The 14,134-nt window shown below is 34.6% G+C and overlaps 16 non-coding genes across 16 annotated transcripts; all 16 read left to right on the top strand.

Annotated features, from left to right (window-relative positions):
• Positions 1–216: 216 nt before the first annotated feature.
• TRNAS-GCU (transfer RNA serine (anticodon GCU)) lies at positions 217–298 on the top strand. The gene has a single exon. It is a non-coding gene; the product is annotated as a tRNA-Ser (tRNA).
• Positions 299–2,107: 1,809 nt separating this feature from the next.
• TRNAS-GCU (transfer RNA serine (anticodon GCU)) lies at positions 2,108–2,189 on the top strand. Its single transcript has one exon. It is a non-coding gene; the product is annotated as a tRNA-Ser (tRNA).
• Positions 2,190–3,532: 1,343 nt separating this feature from the next.
• TRNAS-GCU (transfer RNA serine (anticodon GCU)) lies at positions 3,533–3,614 on the top strand. Its single transcript has one exon. It is a non-coding gene; the product is annotated as a tRNA-Ser (tRNA).
• A 1,812-nt stretch (positions 3,615–5,426) lies between these two features.
• TRNAS-GCU (transfer RNA serine (anticodon GCU)) lies at positions 5,427–5,508 on the top strand. Its single transcript has one exon. It is a non-coding gene; the product is annotated as a tRNA-Ser (tRNA).
• Positions 5,509–5,909: 401 nt separating this feature from the next.
• TRNAS-GCU (transfer RNA serine (anticodon GCU)) lies at positions 5,910–5,991 on the top strand. Its single transcript has one exon. It is a non-coding gene; the product is annotated as a tRNA-Ser (tRNA).
• A 394-nt stretch (positions 5,992–6,385) lies between these two features.
• On the top strand, positions 6,386–6,467 carry TRNAS-GCU (transfer RNA serine (anticodon GCU)). Its single transcript has one exon. It is a non-coding gene; the product is annotated as a tRNA-Ser (tRNA).
• Positions 6,468–7,802: 1,335 nt separating this feature from the next.
• TRNAS-GCU (transfer RNA serine (anticodon GCU)) lies at positions 7,803–7,884 on the top strand. The gene has a single exon. It is a non-coding gene; the product is annotated as a tRNA-Ser (tRNA).
• A 401-nt stretch (positions 7,885–8,285) lies between these two features.
• On the top strand, positions 8,286–8,367 carry TRNAS-GCU (transfer RNA serine (anticodon GCU)). The gene has a single exon. It is a non-coding gene; the product is annotated as a tRNA-Ser (tRNA).
• A 394-nt stretch (positions 8,368–8,761) lies between these two features.
• TRNAS-GCU (transfer RNA serine (anticodon GCU)) lies at positions 8,762–8,843 on the top strand. Its single transcript has one exon. It is a non-coding gene; the product is annotated as a tRNA-Ser (tRNA).
• Positions 8,844–9,707: 864 nt separating this feature from the next.
• On the top strand, positions 9,708–9,789 carry TRNAS-GCU (transfer RNA serine (anticodon GCU)). Its single transcript has one exon. It is a non-coding gene; the product is annotated as a tRNA-Ser (tRNA).
• Positions 9,790–10,168: 379 nt separating this feature from the next.
• Positions 10,169–10,250, top strand: TRNAS-GCU (transfer RNA serine (anticodon GCU)). The gene has a single exon. It is a non-coding gene; the product is annotated as a tRNA-Ser (tRNA).
• Positions 10,251–11,607: 1,357 nt separating this feature from the next.
• TRNAS-GCU (transfer RNA serine (anticodon GCU)) lies at positions 11,608–11,689 on the top strand. The gene has a single exon. It is a non-coding gene; the product is annotated as a tRNA-Ser (tRNA).
• A 402-nt stretch (positions 11,690–12,091) lies between these two features.
• TRNAS-GCU (transfer RNA serine (anticodon GCU)) lies at positions 12,092–12,173 on the top strand. The gene has a single exon. It is a non-coding gene; the product is annotated as a tRNA-Ser (tRNA).
• A 394-nt stretch (positions 12,174–12,567) lies between these two features.
• On the top strand, positions 12,568–12,649 carry TRNAS-GCU (transfer RNA serine (anticodon GCU)). The gene has a single exon. It is a non-coding gene; the product is annotated as a tRNA-Ser (tRNA).
• An 871-nt stretch (positions 12,650–13,520) lies between these two features.
• Positions 13,521–13,602, top strand: TRNAS-GCU (transfer RNA serine (anticodon GCU)). The gene has a single exon. It is a non-coding gene; the product is annotated as a tRNA-Ser (tRNA).
• A 402-nt stretch (positions 13,603–14,004) lies between these two features.
• TRNAS-GCU (transfer RNA serine (anticodon GCU)) lies at positions 14,005–14,086 on the top strand. The gene has a single exon. It is a non-coding gene; the product is annotated as a tRNA-Ser (tRNA).
• The last annotated feature ends 48 nt before the right edge of the window (positions 14,087–14,134 follow it).

The following is a 14,134-nucleotide window of genomic DNA, read 5'->3' as shown; positions in this document are numbered from 1 at the left end:
ATGTGTTCTAGTAGACCTATGTATACACTCATCTAGTTCTTGCATGCCATTTAATAACATTTTTATAAACAAGAAAAGATTTGATTTTAAATAAGGGAAAATAAATTTAGAATACATATTACTGACACTTCTCAAAATTTGTAAAACACTTTTTAGGGATCAGGTTTGGTTATAAAACAGCTGGAAACTAACCAAAGAAAAAAATTAAAACAAGTTGACGAGGTGGCCGAGTGGTTAAGGCGATGGACTGCTAATCCATTGTGCTCTGCATGCATGGGTTCAAATCCCATCCTCGTCGGGTGTTTTTGTAAATGACCATTATTGTCTTCCAAAGCCCAAGATTGCAGGCAGGGCTAATACTGCCAAAACAGGTTGAAATTTGTTAAGCCGATTAGAGGAGCAGAACTCTAAAAACTTGTGTAAATGATAAACCTTCTAGAAAATGTTTGCATGGAACTATTACTACAAATGTTTTTTTTGTAGATGTGTTCTAGTAGACCTATATATACACTCATCTAGTTCTTGCATGCCATTTAATGACATTTTTATAAACAAGAAAAGATTTGATTTTAAATAAGGGAAAATAAATTTAGAATACATATTACTGACACTTCTCAAAATTTGTAAAACACTTTTTAGGGATCAGGTTTGGTTATAAAACAGCTGGAAACGAACCAAAGAAAAAAATGAAAATAAGTTGACGAGGTGGCCGAGTGGTTAAGGCGATGGACTGCTAATCCATTGTGCTCTGCATCCCATCCTCGTCGGGTGTTTTTGTAAATGACCCTTATTGTCTTCCAAAGCCCAAGATTGCAGGCAGGGCTAATACTGCCAAAACAGGTTGAAATTTGTTAAGCCGATTAGAGGAGCAGAACTCTAAAAACTTGTGTAAATGATAAACCTTCTAGAAAATGTTTGCATGGAACTATTACTACAAATGTTTTTTTTGTGTATGTGTTCTAGTAGACCTATATATACACTCATCTAGTTCTTGCATGCCATTTAATGACATTTTTATAAACAAGAAAAGATTTGATTTTAAATAAGGGAAAATAAATTTAGAATACATATTACTGACACTTCTCAAAATTTGTAAAACACTTTTTAGGGATCAGGTTTGGTTATAAAACAGCTGGAAACGAACCAAAGAAAAAAATGAAAATAAGTTGACGAGGTGGCCGAGTGGTTAAGGCGATGGACTGCTAATCCATTGTGCTCTGCATCCCATCCTCGTCGGGTGTTTTTGTAAATGACCCTTATTGTCTTCCAAAGCCCAAGATTGCAGGCAGGGCTAATACTGCCAAAACAGGTTGAAATTTGTTAAGCCGATTAGAGGAGCAGAACTCTAAAAACTTGTGTAAATGATAAACCTTCTAGAAAATGTTTGCATGGAACTATTACTACAAATGTTTTTTTTTGTAGATGTGTTCTAGTAGACCTATGTATACACTCATCTAGTTCTTGCATGCCATTTAATAACATTTTTATAAACAAGAAAAGATTTGATTTTAAATAAGGGAAAATAAATTTAGAATACATATTACTGACACTTCTCAAAATTTGTAAAACACTTTTTAGGGATCAGGTTTGGTTATAAAACAGCTGGAAACGAACCAAAGAAAAAAATGAAAATAAGTTGACGAGGTGGCCAAGTGGTTAAGGCGATGGACTGCTAATCCATTGTGCTCTGCATCCCATCCTCGTCGGGTGTTTTTGTAAATGACCCTTATTGTCTTCCAAAGCCCAAGATTGCAGGCAGGGCTAATACTGCCAAAACAGGTTGAAATTTGTTAAGCCGATTAGAGGAGCAGAACTCTAAAAACTTGTGTAAATGATAAACCTTCTAGAAAATGTTTGCATGGAACTATTACTACAAATGTTTTTTTTGTAGATGTGTTCTAGTAGACCTATGTATACACTCATCTAGTTCTTGCATGCCATTTAATAACATTTTTATAAACAAGAAAAGATTTGATTTTAAATAAGGGAAAATAAATTTAGAATACATATTACTGACACTTCTCAAAATTTGTAAAACACTTTTTAGGGATCAGGTTTGGTTATAAAACAGCTGGAAACTAACCAAAGAAAAAAATTAAAACAAGTTGACGAGGTGGCCGAGTGGTTAAGGCGATGGACTGCTAATCCATTGTGCTCTGCATGCATGGGTTCAAATCCCATCCTCGTCGGGTGTTTTTGTAAATGACCCTTATTGTCTTCCAAAGCCCAAGATTGCAGGCAGGGCTAATACTGCCAAAACAGGTTGAAATTTGTTAAGCCGATTAGAGGAGCAGAACTCTAAAAACTTGTGTAAATGATAAACCTTCTAGAAAATGTTTGCATGGAACTATTACTACAAATGTTTTTTTTGTGTATGTGTTCTAGTAGACCTATATATACACTCATCTAGTTCTTGCATGCCATTTAATGACATTTTTATAAACAAGAAAAGATTTGATTTTAAATAAGGGAAAATAAATTTAGAATACATATTACTGACACTTCTCAAAATTTGTAAAACACTTTTTAGGGATCAGGTTTGGTTATAAAACAGCTGGAAACTAACCAAAGAAAAAAAATGAAAATAAGTTGACGAGGTGGCCGAGTGGCTAAGGCGATGGACTGCTAATCCATTGTGCTCTGCATCCCATCCTCGTCGGGTGTTTTTGTAAATGACCCTTATTGTCTTCAAAAGCCCAAGATTGCAGGCAGGGCTAATACTGCCAAAACAGGTTGAAATTTGTTAAGCCGATTAGAGGAGCAGAACTCTAAAAACTTGTGTAAATGATAAACCTTCTAGAAAATGTTTGCATGGAACTATTACTACAAATGTTTTTTTTTGTAGATGTGTTCTAGTAGACCTATATATACACTCATCTAGTTCTTGCATGCCATTTAATGACATTTTTATAAACGAGAAAAGATTTGATTTTAAATAAGGGAAAATAAATTTAGAATACATATTACTGACACTTCTCAAAATTTGTAAAACACTTTTTAGGGATCAGGTTTGGTTATAAAACAGCTGGAAACTAACCAAAGAAAAAAATGAAAATAAGTTGACGAGGTGGCCGAGTGGTTAAGGCGATGGACTGCTAATCCATTGTGCTCTGCATCCCATCCTCGTCGGGTGTTTTTGTAAATGACCCTTATTGTCTTCCAAAGCCCAAGATTGCAGGCAGGGCTAATACTGCCAAAACAGGTTGAAATTTTTTAAGCCGATTAGAGGAGCAGAACTCTAAAAACTTGTGTAAATGATAAACCTTCTAGAAAATGTTTGCATGGAACTATTACTACAAATGTTTTTTTTTGTAGATGTGTTCTAGTAGACCTATGTATACACTCATCTAGTTCTTGCATGCCATTTAATAACATTTTTATAAACAAGAAAAGATTTGATTTTAAATAAGGGAAAATAAATTTAGAATACATATTACTGACACTTCTCAAAATTTGTAAAACACTTTTTAGGGATCAGGTTTGGTTATAAAACAGCTGGAAACTAACCAAAGAAAAAAAATGAAAATAAGTTGACGAGGTGGCCGAGTGGTTAAGGCGATGGACTGCTAATCCATTGTGCTCTGCATGCATGGGTTCAAATCCCATCCTCGTCGGGTGTTTTTGTAAATGACCATTATTGTCTTCCAAAGCCCAAGATTGCAGGCAGGGCTAATACTGCCAAAACAGGTTGAAATTTGTTAAGCCGATTAGAGGAGCAGAACTCTAAAAACTTGTGTAAATGATAAACCTTCTAGAAAATGTTTGCATGGAACTATTACTACAAATGTTTTTTTTGTAGATGTGTTCTAGTAGACCTATATATACACTCATCTAGTTCTTGCATGCCATTTAATGACATTTTTATAAACAAGAAAAGATTTGATTTTAAATAAGGGAAAATAAATTTAGAATACATATTACTGACACTTCTCAAAATTTGTAAAACACTTTTTAGGGATCAGGTTTGGTTATAAAACAGCTGGAAACTAACCAAAGAAAAAAATTAAAATAAGTTGACGAGGTGGCCGAGTGGTTAAGGCGATGGACTGCTAATCCATTGTGCTCTGCATCCCATCCTCGTCGGGTGTTTTTGTAAATGACCCTTATTGTCTTCCAAAGCCCAAGATTGCAGGCAGGGCTAATACTGCCAAAACAGGTTGAAATTTGTTAAGCCGATTAGAGGAGCAGAACTCTAAAAACTTGTGTAAATGATAAACCTTCTAGAAAATGTTTGCATGGAACTATTACTACAAATGTTTTTTTTGTGTATGTGTTCTAGTAGACCTATATATACACTCATCTAGTTCTTTCATGCCATTTAATGACATTTTTATAAACAAGAAAAGATTTGATTTTAAATAAGGGAAAATAAATTTAGAATACATATTACTGACACTTCTCAAAATTTGTAAAACACTTTTTAGGGATCAGGTTTGGTTATAAAACAGCTGGAAACTAACCAAAGAAAAAAAATGAAAATAAGTTGACGAGGTGGCCGAGTGGCTAAGGCGATGGACTGCTAATCCATTGTGCTCTGCATCCCATCCTCGTCGGGTGTTTTTGTAAATGACCCTTATTGTCTTCAAAAGCCCAAGATTGCAGGCAGGGCTAATACTGCCAAAACAGGTTGAAATTTGTTAAGCCGATTAGAGGAGCAGAACTCTAAAAACTTGTGTAAATGATAAACCTTCTAGAAAATGTTTGCATGGAACTATTACTACAAATGTTTTTTTTTGTAGATGTGTTCTAGTAGACCTATATATACACTCATCTAGTTCTTGCATGCCATTTAATGACATTTTTATAAACGAGAAAAGATTTGATTTTAAATAAGGGAAAATAAATTTAGAATACATATTACTGACACTTCTCAAAATTTGTAAAACACTTTTTAGGGATCAGGTTTGGTTATAAAACAGCTGGAAACTAACCAAAGAAAACAATGAAAATAAGTTGACGAGGTGGCCGAGTGGTTAAGGCGATGGACTGCTAATCCATTGTGCTCTGCATCCCATCCTCGTCGGGTGTTTTTGTAAATGACCCTTATTGTCTTCCAAAGCCCAAGATTGCAGGCAGGGCTAATACTGCCAAAACAGGTTGAAATTTTTTAAGCCGATTAGAGGAGCAGAACTCTAAAAACTTGTGTAAATGATAAACCTTCTAGAAAATGTTTGCATGGAACTATTACTACAAATGTTTTTTTTTGTAGATGTGTTCTAGTAGACCTATGTATACACTCATCTAGTTCTTGCATGCCATTTAATAACATTTTTATAAACAAGAAAAGATTTGATTTTAAATAAGGGAAAATAAATTTAGAATACATATTACTGACACTTCTCAAAATTTGTAAAACACTTTTTAGGGATCAGGTTTGGTTATAAAACAGCTGGAAACTAACCAAAGAAAAAAAATGAAAATAAGTTGACGAGGTGGCCGAGTGGTTAAGGCGATGGACTGCTAATCCATTGTGCTCTGCATGCATGGGTTCAAATCCCATCCTCGTCGGGTGTTTTTGTAAATGACCATTATTGTCTTCCAAAGCCCAAGATTGCAGGCAGGGCTAATACTGCCAAAACAGGTTGAAATTTGTTAAGCCGATTAGAGGAGCAGAACTCTAAAAACTTGTGTAAATGATAAACCTTCTAGAAAATGTTTGCATGGAACTATTACTACAAATGTTTTTTTTGTAGATGTGTTCTAGTAGACCTATATATACACTCATCTAGTTCTTGCATGCCATTTAATGACATTTTTATAAACAAGAAAAGATTTGATTTTAAATAAGGGAAAATAAATTTAGAATACATATTACTGACACTTCTCAAAATTTGTAAAACACTTTTTAGGGATCAGGTTTGGTTATAAAACAGCTGGAAACTAACCAAATAAAAAAAAGAAAATAAGTTGACGAGGTGGCCGAGTGGTTAAGGCGATGGACTGCTAATCCATTGTCCTCTGCATGCATGGGTTCAAATCCCATCCTCGTCGGGTGTTTTTGTAAATGACCCTTATTGTCTTCCAAAGCCCAAGATTGCAGGCAGGGCTAATACTGCCAAAACAGGTTGAAATTTGTTAAGCCGATTAGAGGAGCAGAACTCTAAAAACTTGTGAAACCTTCTAGAAAATGTTTGCATGGAACTATTACTACAAATGTTTTTTTTTGTAGATGTGCTCTAGTAGACCTATATATACACTCATCTAGTTCTTGCATGCCATTTAATGACATTTTTATAAACAAGAAAAGATTTGATTTTAAATAAGGGAAAATAAATTTAGAATACATATTACTGACACTTCTCAAAATTTGTAAAACACTTTTTAGGGATCAGGTTTGGTTATAAAACAGCTGGAAACTAACCAAAGAAAAAAATGAAAATAAGTTGACGAGGTGGCCGAGTGGTTAAGGCGATGGACTGCTAATCCATTGTGCTCTGCATGCATGGGTTCAAATCCCATCCTCGTCGGGTGTTTTTGTAAATTACCCTTATTGTCTTCCAAAGCCCAAGATTGCAGGCAGGGCTAATACTGCCAAAACAGGTTGAAATTTGTTAAGCCGATTAGAGGAGCAGAACTCTAAAAACTTGTGAAACCTTCTAGAAAATGTTTGCATGGAACTATTACTACAAATGTTTTTTTTTGTAGATGTGTTCTAGTAGACCTATATATACACTCATCTAGTTCTTGCATGCCATTTAATGACATTTTTATAAACAAGAAAAGATTTGATTTTAAATAAGGGAAAATAAATTTAGAATACATATTACTGACACTTCTCAAAATTTGTAAAACACTTTTTAGGGATCAGGTTTGGTTATAAAACAGCTGGAAACTAACCAAAGAAAAAAATGAAAATAAGTTGACAAGGTGGCCGAGTGGTTAAGGCGATGGACTGCTAATCCATTGTGCTCTGCATCCCATCCTTGTCGGGTGTTTTTGTAAATGACCCTTATTGTCTTCCAAAGCCCAAGATTGCAGGCAGGGCTAATACTGCCAAAACAGGTTGAAATTTGTTAAGCCGATTAGAGGAGCAGAACTCTAAAAACTTGTGTAAATGATAAACCTTCTAGAAAATGTTTGCATGGAACTATTACTACAAATGTTTTTTTTTGTAGATGTGTTCTAGTAGACCTATATATACACTCATCTAGTTCTTGCATGCCATTTAATGACATTTTTATAAACGAGAAAAGATTTGATTTTAAATAAGGGAAAATAAATTTAGAATACATATTACTGACACTTCTCAAAATTTGTAAAACACTTTTTAGGGATCAGGTTTGGTTATAAAACAGCTGGAAACTAACCAAAGAAAACAATGAAAATAAGTTGACGAGGTGGCCGAGTGGTTAAGGCGATGGACTGCTAATCCATTGTGCTCTGCATCCCATCCTCGTCGGGTGTTTTTGTAAATGACCCTTATTGTCTTCCAAAGCCCAAGATTGCAGGCAGGGCTAATACTGCCAAAACAGGTTGAAATTTTTTAAGCCGATTAGAGGAGCAGAACTCTAAAAACTTGTGTAAATGATAAACCTTCTAGAAAATGTTTGCATGGAACTATTACTACAAATGTTTTTTTTTGTAGATGTGTTCTAGTAGACCTATGTATACACTCATCTAGTTCTTGCATGCCATTTAATAACATTTTTATAAACAAGAAAAGATTTGATTTTAAATAAGGGAAAATAAATTTAGAATACATATTACTGACACTTCTCAAAATTTGTAAAACACTTTTTAGGGATCAGGTTTGGTTATAAAACAGCTGGAAACTAACCAAAGAAAAAAAATGAAAATAAGTTGACGAGGTGGCCGAGTGGTTAAGGCGATGGACTGCTAATCCATTGTGCTCTGCATGCATGGGTTCAAATCCCATCCTCGTCGGGTGTTTTTGTAAATGACCATTATTGTCTTCCAAAGCCCAAGATTGCAGGCAGGGCTAATACTGCCAAAACAGGTTGAAATTTGTTAAGCCGATTAGAGGAGCAGAACTCTAAAAACTTGTGTAAATGATAAACCTTCTAGAAAATGTTTGCATGGAACTATTACTACAAATGTTTTTTTTGTAGATGTGTTCTAGTAGACCTATATATACACTCATCTAGTTCTTGCATGCCATTTAATGACATTTTTATAAACAAGAAAAGATTTGATTTTAAATAAGGGAAAATAAATTTAGAATACATATTACTGACACTTCTCAAAATTTGTAAAACACTTTTTAGGGATCAGGTTTGGTTATAAAACAGCTGGAAACTAACCAAATAAAAAAAAGAAAATAAGTTGACGAGGTGGCCGAGTGGTTAAGGCGATGGACTGCTAATCCATTGTCCTCTGCATGCATGGGTTCAAATCCCATCCTCGTCGGGTGTTTTTGTAAATGACCCTTATTGTCTTCCAAAGCCCAAGATTGCAGGCAGGGCTAATACTGCCAAAACAGGTTGAAATTTGTTAAGCCGATTAGAGGAGCAGAACTCTAAAAACTTGTGAAACCTTCTAGAAAATGTTTGCATGGAACTATTACTACAAATGTTTTTTTTTGTAGATGTGCTCTAGTAGACCTATATATACACTCATCTAGTTCTTGCATGCCATTTAATGACATTTTTATAAACAAGAAAAGATTTGATTTTAAATAAGGGAAAATAAATTTAGAATACATATTACTGACACTTCTCAAAATTTGTAAAACACTTTTTAGGGATCAGGTTTGGTTATAAAACAGCTGGAAACTAACCAAAGAAAAAAATGAAAATAAGTTGACGAGGTGGCCGAGTGGTTAAGGCGATGGACTGCTAATCCATTGTGCTCTGCATGCATGGGTTCAAATCCCATCCTCGTCGGGTGTTTTTGTAAATTACCCTTATTGTCTTCCAAAGCCCAAGATTGCAGGCAGGGCTAATACTGCCAAAACAGGTTGAAATTTGTTAAGCCGATTAGAGGAGCAGAACTCTAAAAACTTGTGAAACCTTCTAGAAAATGTTTGCATGGAACTATTACTACAAATGTTTTTTTTTGTAGATGTGTTCTAGTAGACCTATATATACACTCATCTAGTTCTTGCATGCCATTTAATGACATTTTTATAAACAAGAAAAGATTTGATTTTAAATAAGGGAAAATAAATTTAGAATACATATTACTGACACTTCTCAAAATTTGTAAAACACTTTTTAGGGATCAGGTTTGGTTATAAAACAGCTGGAAACTAACCAAAGAAAAAAATGAAAATAAGTTGACAAGGTGGCCGAGTGGTTAAGGCGATGGACTGCTAATCCATTGTGCTCTGCATCCCATCCTTGTCGGGTGTTTTTGTAAATGACCCTTATTGTCTTCCAAAGCCCAAGATTGCAGGCAGGGCTAATACTGCCAAAACAGGTTGAAATTTGTTAAGCCGATTAGAGGAGCAGAACTCTAAAAACTTGTGTAAATGATAAACCTTCTAGAAAATGTTTGCATGGAACTATTACTACAAATGTTTTTTTTTGTAGATGTGTTCTAGTAGACCTATATATACACTCATCTAGTTCTTGCATGCCATTTAATGACATTTTTATAAACAAGAAAAGATTTGATTTTAAATAAGGGAAAATAAATTTAGAATACATATTACTGACACTTCTCAAAATTTGTAAAACACTTTTTAGGGATCAGGTTTGGTTATAAAACAGCTGGAAACTAACCAAATAAAAAAATGAAAATAAGTTGACGAGGTGGCCGAATGGTTAAGGCGATGGACTGCTAATCCATTGTCCTATGCATGCATGGGTTCAAATCCCATCCTTGTCGGGTGTTTTTGTAAATGCAAAGCCCAAGATTGCAGGCAGGGCTAATACTGCCAAAACAGGTTGAAATTTGTTAAGCCGATTAGAGGAGCAGAACTCTAAAAACTTGTGAAACCTTCTAGAAAATGTTTGCATGGAACTATTACTACAAATGTTTTTTTTTGTAGATGTGCTCTAGTAGACCTATATATACACTCATCTAGTTCTTGCATGCCATTTAATGACATTTTTATAAACAAGAAAAGATTTGATTTTAAATAAGGGAAAATAAATTTAGAATACATATTACTGACACTTCTCAAAATTTGTAAAACACTTTTTAGGGATCAGGTTTGGTTATAAAACAGCTGGAAACTAACCAAAGAAAAAAATGAAAATAAGTTGACGAGGTGGCCGAGTGGTTAAGGCGATGGACTGCTAATCCATTGTGCTCTGCATGCATGGGTTCAAATCCCATCCTCGTCGGGTGTTTTTGTAAATTACCCTTATTGTCTTCCAAAGCCCAAGATTGCAGGCAGGGCTAATACTGCCAAAACAGGTTGAAATTTGTTAAGCCGATAAGAGGAGCAGAACTCTAAAAACTTGTGTAAATGATAAACCTTCTAGAAAATGTTTGCATGGAACTATTACTACAAATGTTTTTTTTTGTAGATGTGTTCTAGTAGACCTATATATACACTCATCTAGTTCTTGCATGCCATTTAATGACATTTTTATAAACAAGAAAAGATTTGATTTTAAATAAGGGAAAATAAATTTAGAATACATATTACTGACACTTCTCAAAATTTGTAAAACACTTTTTAGGGATCAGGTTTGGTTATAAAACAGCTGGAAACTAACCAAAGAAAAAAAATGAAAATAAGTTGACAAGGTGGCCGAGTGGTTAAGGTGATGGACAGCTAATCCATTGTGCTCTGCATGCATGGGTTCAAATCCCATCCTCATCGGGAGTTTTTGTAAATGACCATTATTGTCTTCCAAAGCCCAAGATTGCAGGCAGGGCTAATACTGCCAAAACAGGTTGAAATTTGTTAAGCCGATAAGAGGAGCAGAACTCTAAAAACTTGTGTAAATGATAAACCTTCTAGACAATGTTTGCATGGAACTATTACTACAAATGTTTTTTTTTGTAGATGTGTTCTAGTAGACCTATATATACACTCATCTAGTTCTTGCATGCCATTTAATGACATTTTTATAAACAAGAAAAGATTTGATTTTAAATAAGGGAAAATAAATTTAGAATACATATTACTGACACTTCTCAAAATTTGTAAAACACTTTTTAGGGATCAGGTTTGGTTATAAAACAGCTGGAAACTAACCAAAGAAAAAAATGAAAATAAGTTGACGAGGTGGCCGAGTGGTTAAGGCGATGGACTGCTAATCCATTGTGCTCTGCATCCCATCCTCGTCGGGTGTTTTTGTAAATGACCCTTATTGTCTTCAAAAGCCCAAGATTGCAGGCAGGGCTAATACTGCCAAAACAGGTTGAAATTTGTTAAGCCGATTAGAGGAGCAGAACTCTAAAAACTTGTGTAAATGATAAACCGTCTAGAAAATGTTTGCATGGAACTATTACTACAAATGTTTTTTTTTGTAGATGTGTTCTAGTAGACCTATATATACACTCATCTAGTTCTTGCATGCCATTTAATGACATTTTTATAAACAAGAAAAGATTTGATTTTAAATAAGGGAAAATAAATTTAGAATACATATTACTGACACTTCTCAAAATTTGTAAAACACTTTTTAGGGATCAGGTTTGGTTATAAAACAGCTGGAAACTAACCAAAGAAAAAAATGAAAATAAGTTGACGAGGTGGCCGAGTGGTTAAGGCGATGGACTGCTAATCCATTGTGCTCTGCATGCATGGGTTCAAATCCCATCCTCGTCGGGTGTTTTTGTAAATTACCCTTATTGTCTTCCAAAGCCCAAGATTGCAGGCAGGGCTAATACTGCCAAAACAGGTTGAAATTTGTTAAGCCGATAAGAGGAGCAGAACTCTAAAAACTTGTGTAAATGATAAACCTTCTAGAAAATGTTTGCATGGAACTATTACTACAAATGTTTTTTTTTGTAGATGTGTTCTAGTAGACCTATATATACACTCATCTAGTTCTTGCATGCCATTTAATGACATTTTTATAAACAAGAAAAGATTTGATTTTAAATAAGGGAAAATAAATTTAGAATACATATTACTGACACTTCTCAAAATTTGTAAAACACTTTTTAGGGATCAGGTTTGGTTATAAAACAGCTGGAAACTAACCAAAGAAAAAAATGAAAATAAGTTGACGAGGTGGCCGAGTGGTTAAGGCGATGGACTGCTAATCCATTGTCCTCTGCATGCATGGGTTCAAATCCCATCCTCGTCGGGTGTTTTTGTAAATGACCCTTATTGTCTTCCAAAGCCCAAGATTGCAGGCAGGGCTAATACTGCCAAAACAGGTTGAAATTTGTTAAGCCGATTAGAGGAGCAGAACTCTAAAAACTTGTGAAACCTTCTAGAAAATGTTTGCATGGAACTATTACTACAAATGTTTTTTTTTGTAGATGTGCTCTAGTAGACCTATATATACACTCATCTAGTTCTTGCATGCCATTTAATGACATTTTTATAAACAAGAAAAGATTTGATTTTAAATAAGGGAAAATAAATTTAGAATACATATTACTGACACTTCTCAAAATTTGTAAAACACTTTTTAGGGATCAGGTTTGGTTATAAAACAGCTGGAAACTAACCAAAGAAAAAAATGAAAATAAGTTGACGAGGTGGCCGAGTGGTTAAGGCGATGGACTGCTAATCCATTGTGCTCTGCATGCATGGGTTCAAATCCCATCCTCGTCGGGTGTTTTTGTAAATTACCCTTATTGTCTTCCAAAGCCCAAGATTGCAGGCAGGGCTAATACTGCCAAAACAGGTTGAAATTTGTTAAGCCGATAAGAGGAGCAGAACTCTAAAAACTTGTGTAAATGATAAACCTTCTAGAAAATGTTTGCATGGAACTATTACTACAAATGTTTTTTTTTGTAGATGTGTTCTAGTAGACCTATATATACACTCATCTAGTTCTTGCATGCCATTTAATGACATTTTTATAAACAAGAAAAGATTTGATTTTAAATAAGGGAAAATAAATTTAGAATACATATTACTGACACTTCTCAAAATTTGTAAAACACTTTTTAGGGATCAGGTTTGGTTATAAAACAGCTGGAAACTAACCAAAGAAAAAAATGAAAATAAGTTGACGAGGTGGCCGAGTGGTTAAGGCGATGGACTGCTAATCCATTGTGCTCTGCATCCCATCCTCGTCGGGTGTTTTTGTAAATGACCCTTATTGTCTTCAAAAGCCCAAGATTGCAGGCAGGGCTAATACTGCCAAAACAGGTTGAAATTTGTTAAGCCGATTAGAGGAGCAGAACTCTAAAAACTTGTGTAAATGATAAACCGTCTAGAAAATGTTTGCATGGAACTATTACTACAAATGTTTTTTTTGTAGATGTGTTCTAGTAGACCTATATATACACTCATCTAGTTCTTGCATGCCATTTAATGACATTTTTATAAACAAGAAAAGATTTGATTTTAAATAAGGGAAAATAAATTTAGAATACATATTACTGACACTTCTCAAAATTTGTAAAACACTTTTTAGGGATCAGGTTTGGTTATAAAACAGCTGGAAACTAACCAAAGAAAAAAATGAAAATAAGTTGACGAGGTGGCCGAGTGGTTAAGGCGATGGACTGCTAATCCATTGTGCTCTGCATGCATGGGTTCAAATCCCATCCTCGTCGGCTGTTTTTGTAAATGACCCTTATTGTCTTCCAAAGCCCAAGATTGCAGGCAGGGCTAATACTGCCAAAACAGGTTGAAATTTGTTAAGCCGATTAGAGGAGCAGAACTCTAAAAACTTGTGTAAATGATAAACCTTCTAGAAAATGTTTGCATGGAACTATTACTACAAATGTTTTTTTTTGTAGATGTGTTCTAGTAGACCTATATATACACTCATCTAGTTCTTGCATGCCATTTAATGACATTTTTATAAACAAGAAAAGATTTGATTTTAAATAAGGGAAAATAAATTTAGAATACATATTACTGACACTTCTCAAAATTTGTAAAACACTTTTTAGGGATCAGGTTTGGTTATAAAACAGCTGGAAACTAACCAAATAAAAAAATGAAAATAAGTTGACGAGGTGGCCGAGTGGTTAAGGCGATGGACTGCTAATCCATTGTCCTCTGCATGCATGGGTTCAAATCCCATCCTCGTCGGGTGTTTTTGTAAATGACCCTTATTGTCTTCCAAAGCCCAAGATTGCA

Source organism: Rhinoderma darwinii, unplaced genomic scaffold (assembly GCF_050947455.1).
Source record: "Rhinoderma darwinii isolate aRhiDar2 unplaced genomic scaffold, aRhiDar2.hap1 Scaffold_554, whole genome shotgun sequence".
In the NCBI taxonomy this organism is placed as follows: Eukaryota; Metazoa; Chordata; class Amphibia; order Anura; family Rhinodermatidae; genus Rhinoderma; species Rhinoderma darwinii.
This window is presented reverse-complemented; position numbering and strand designations above follow the sequence as displayed.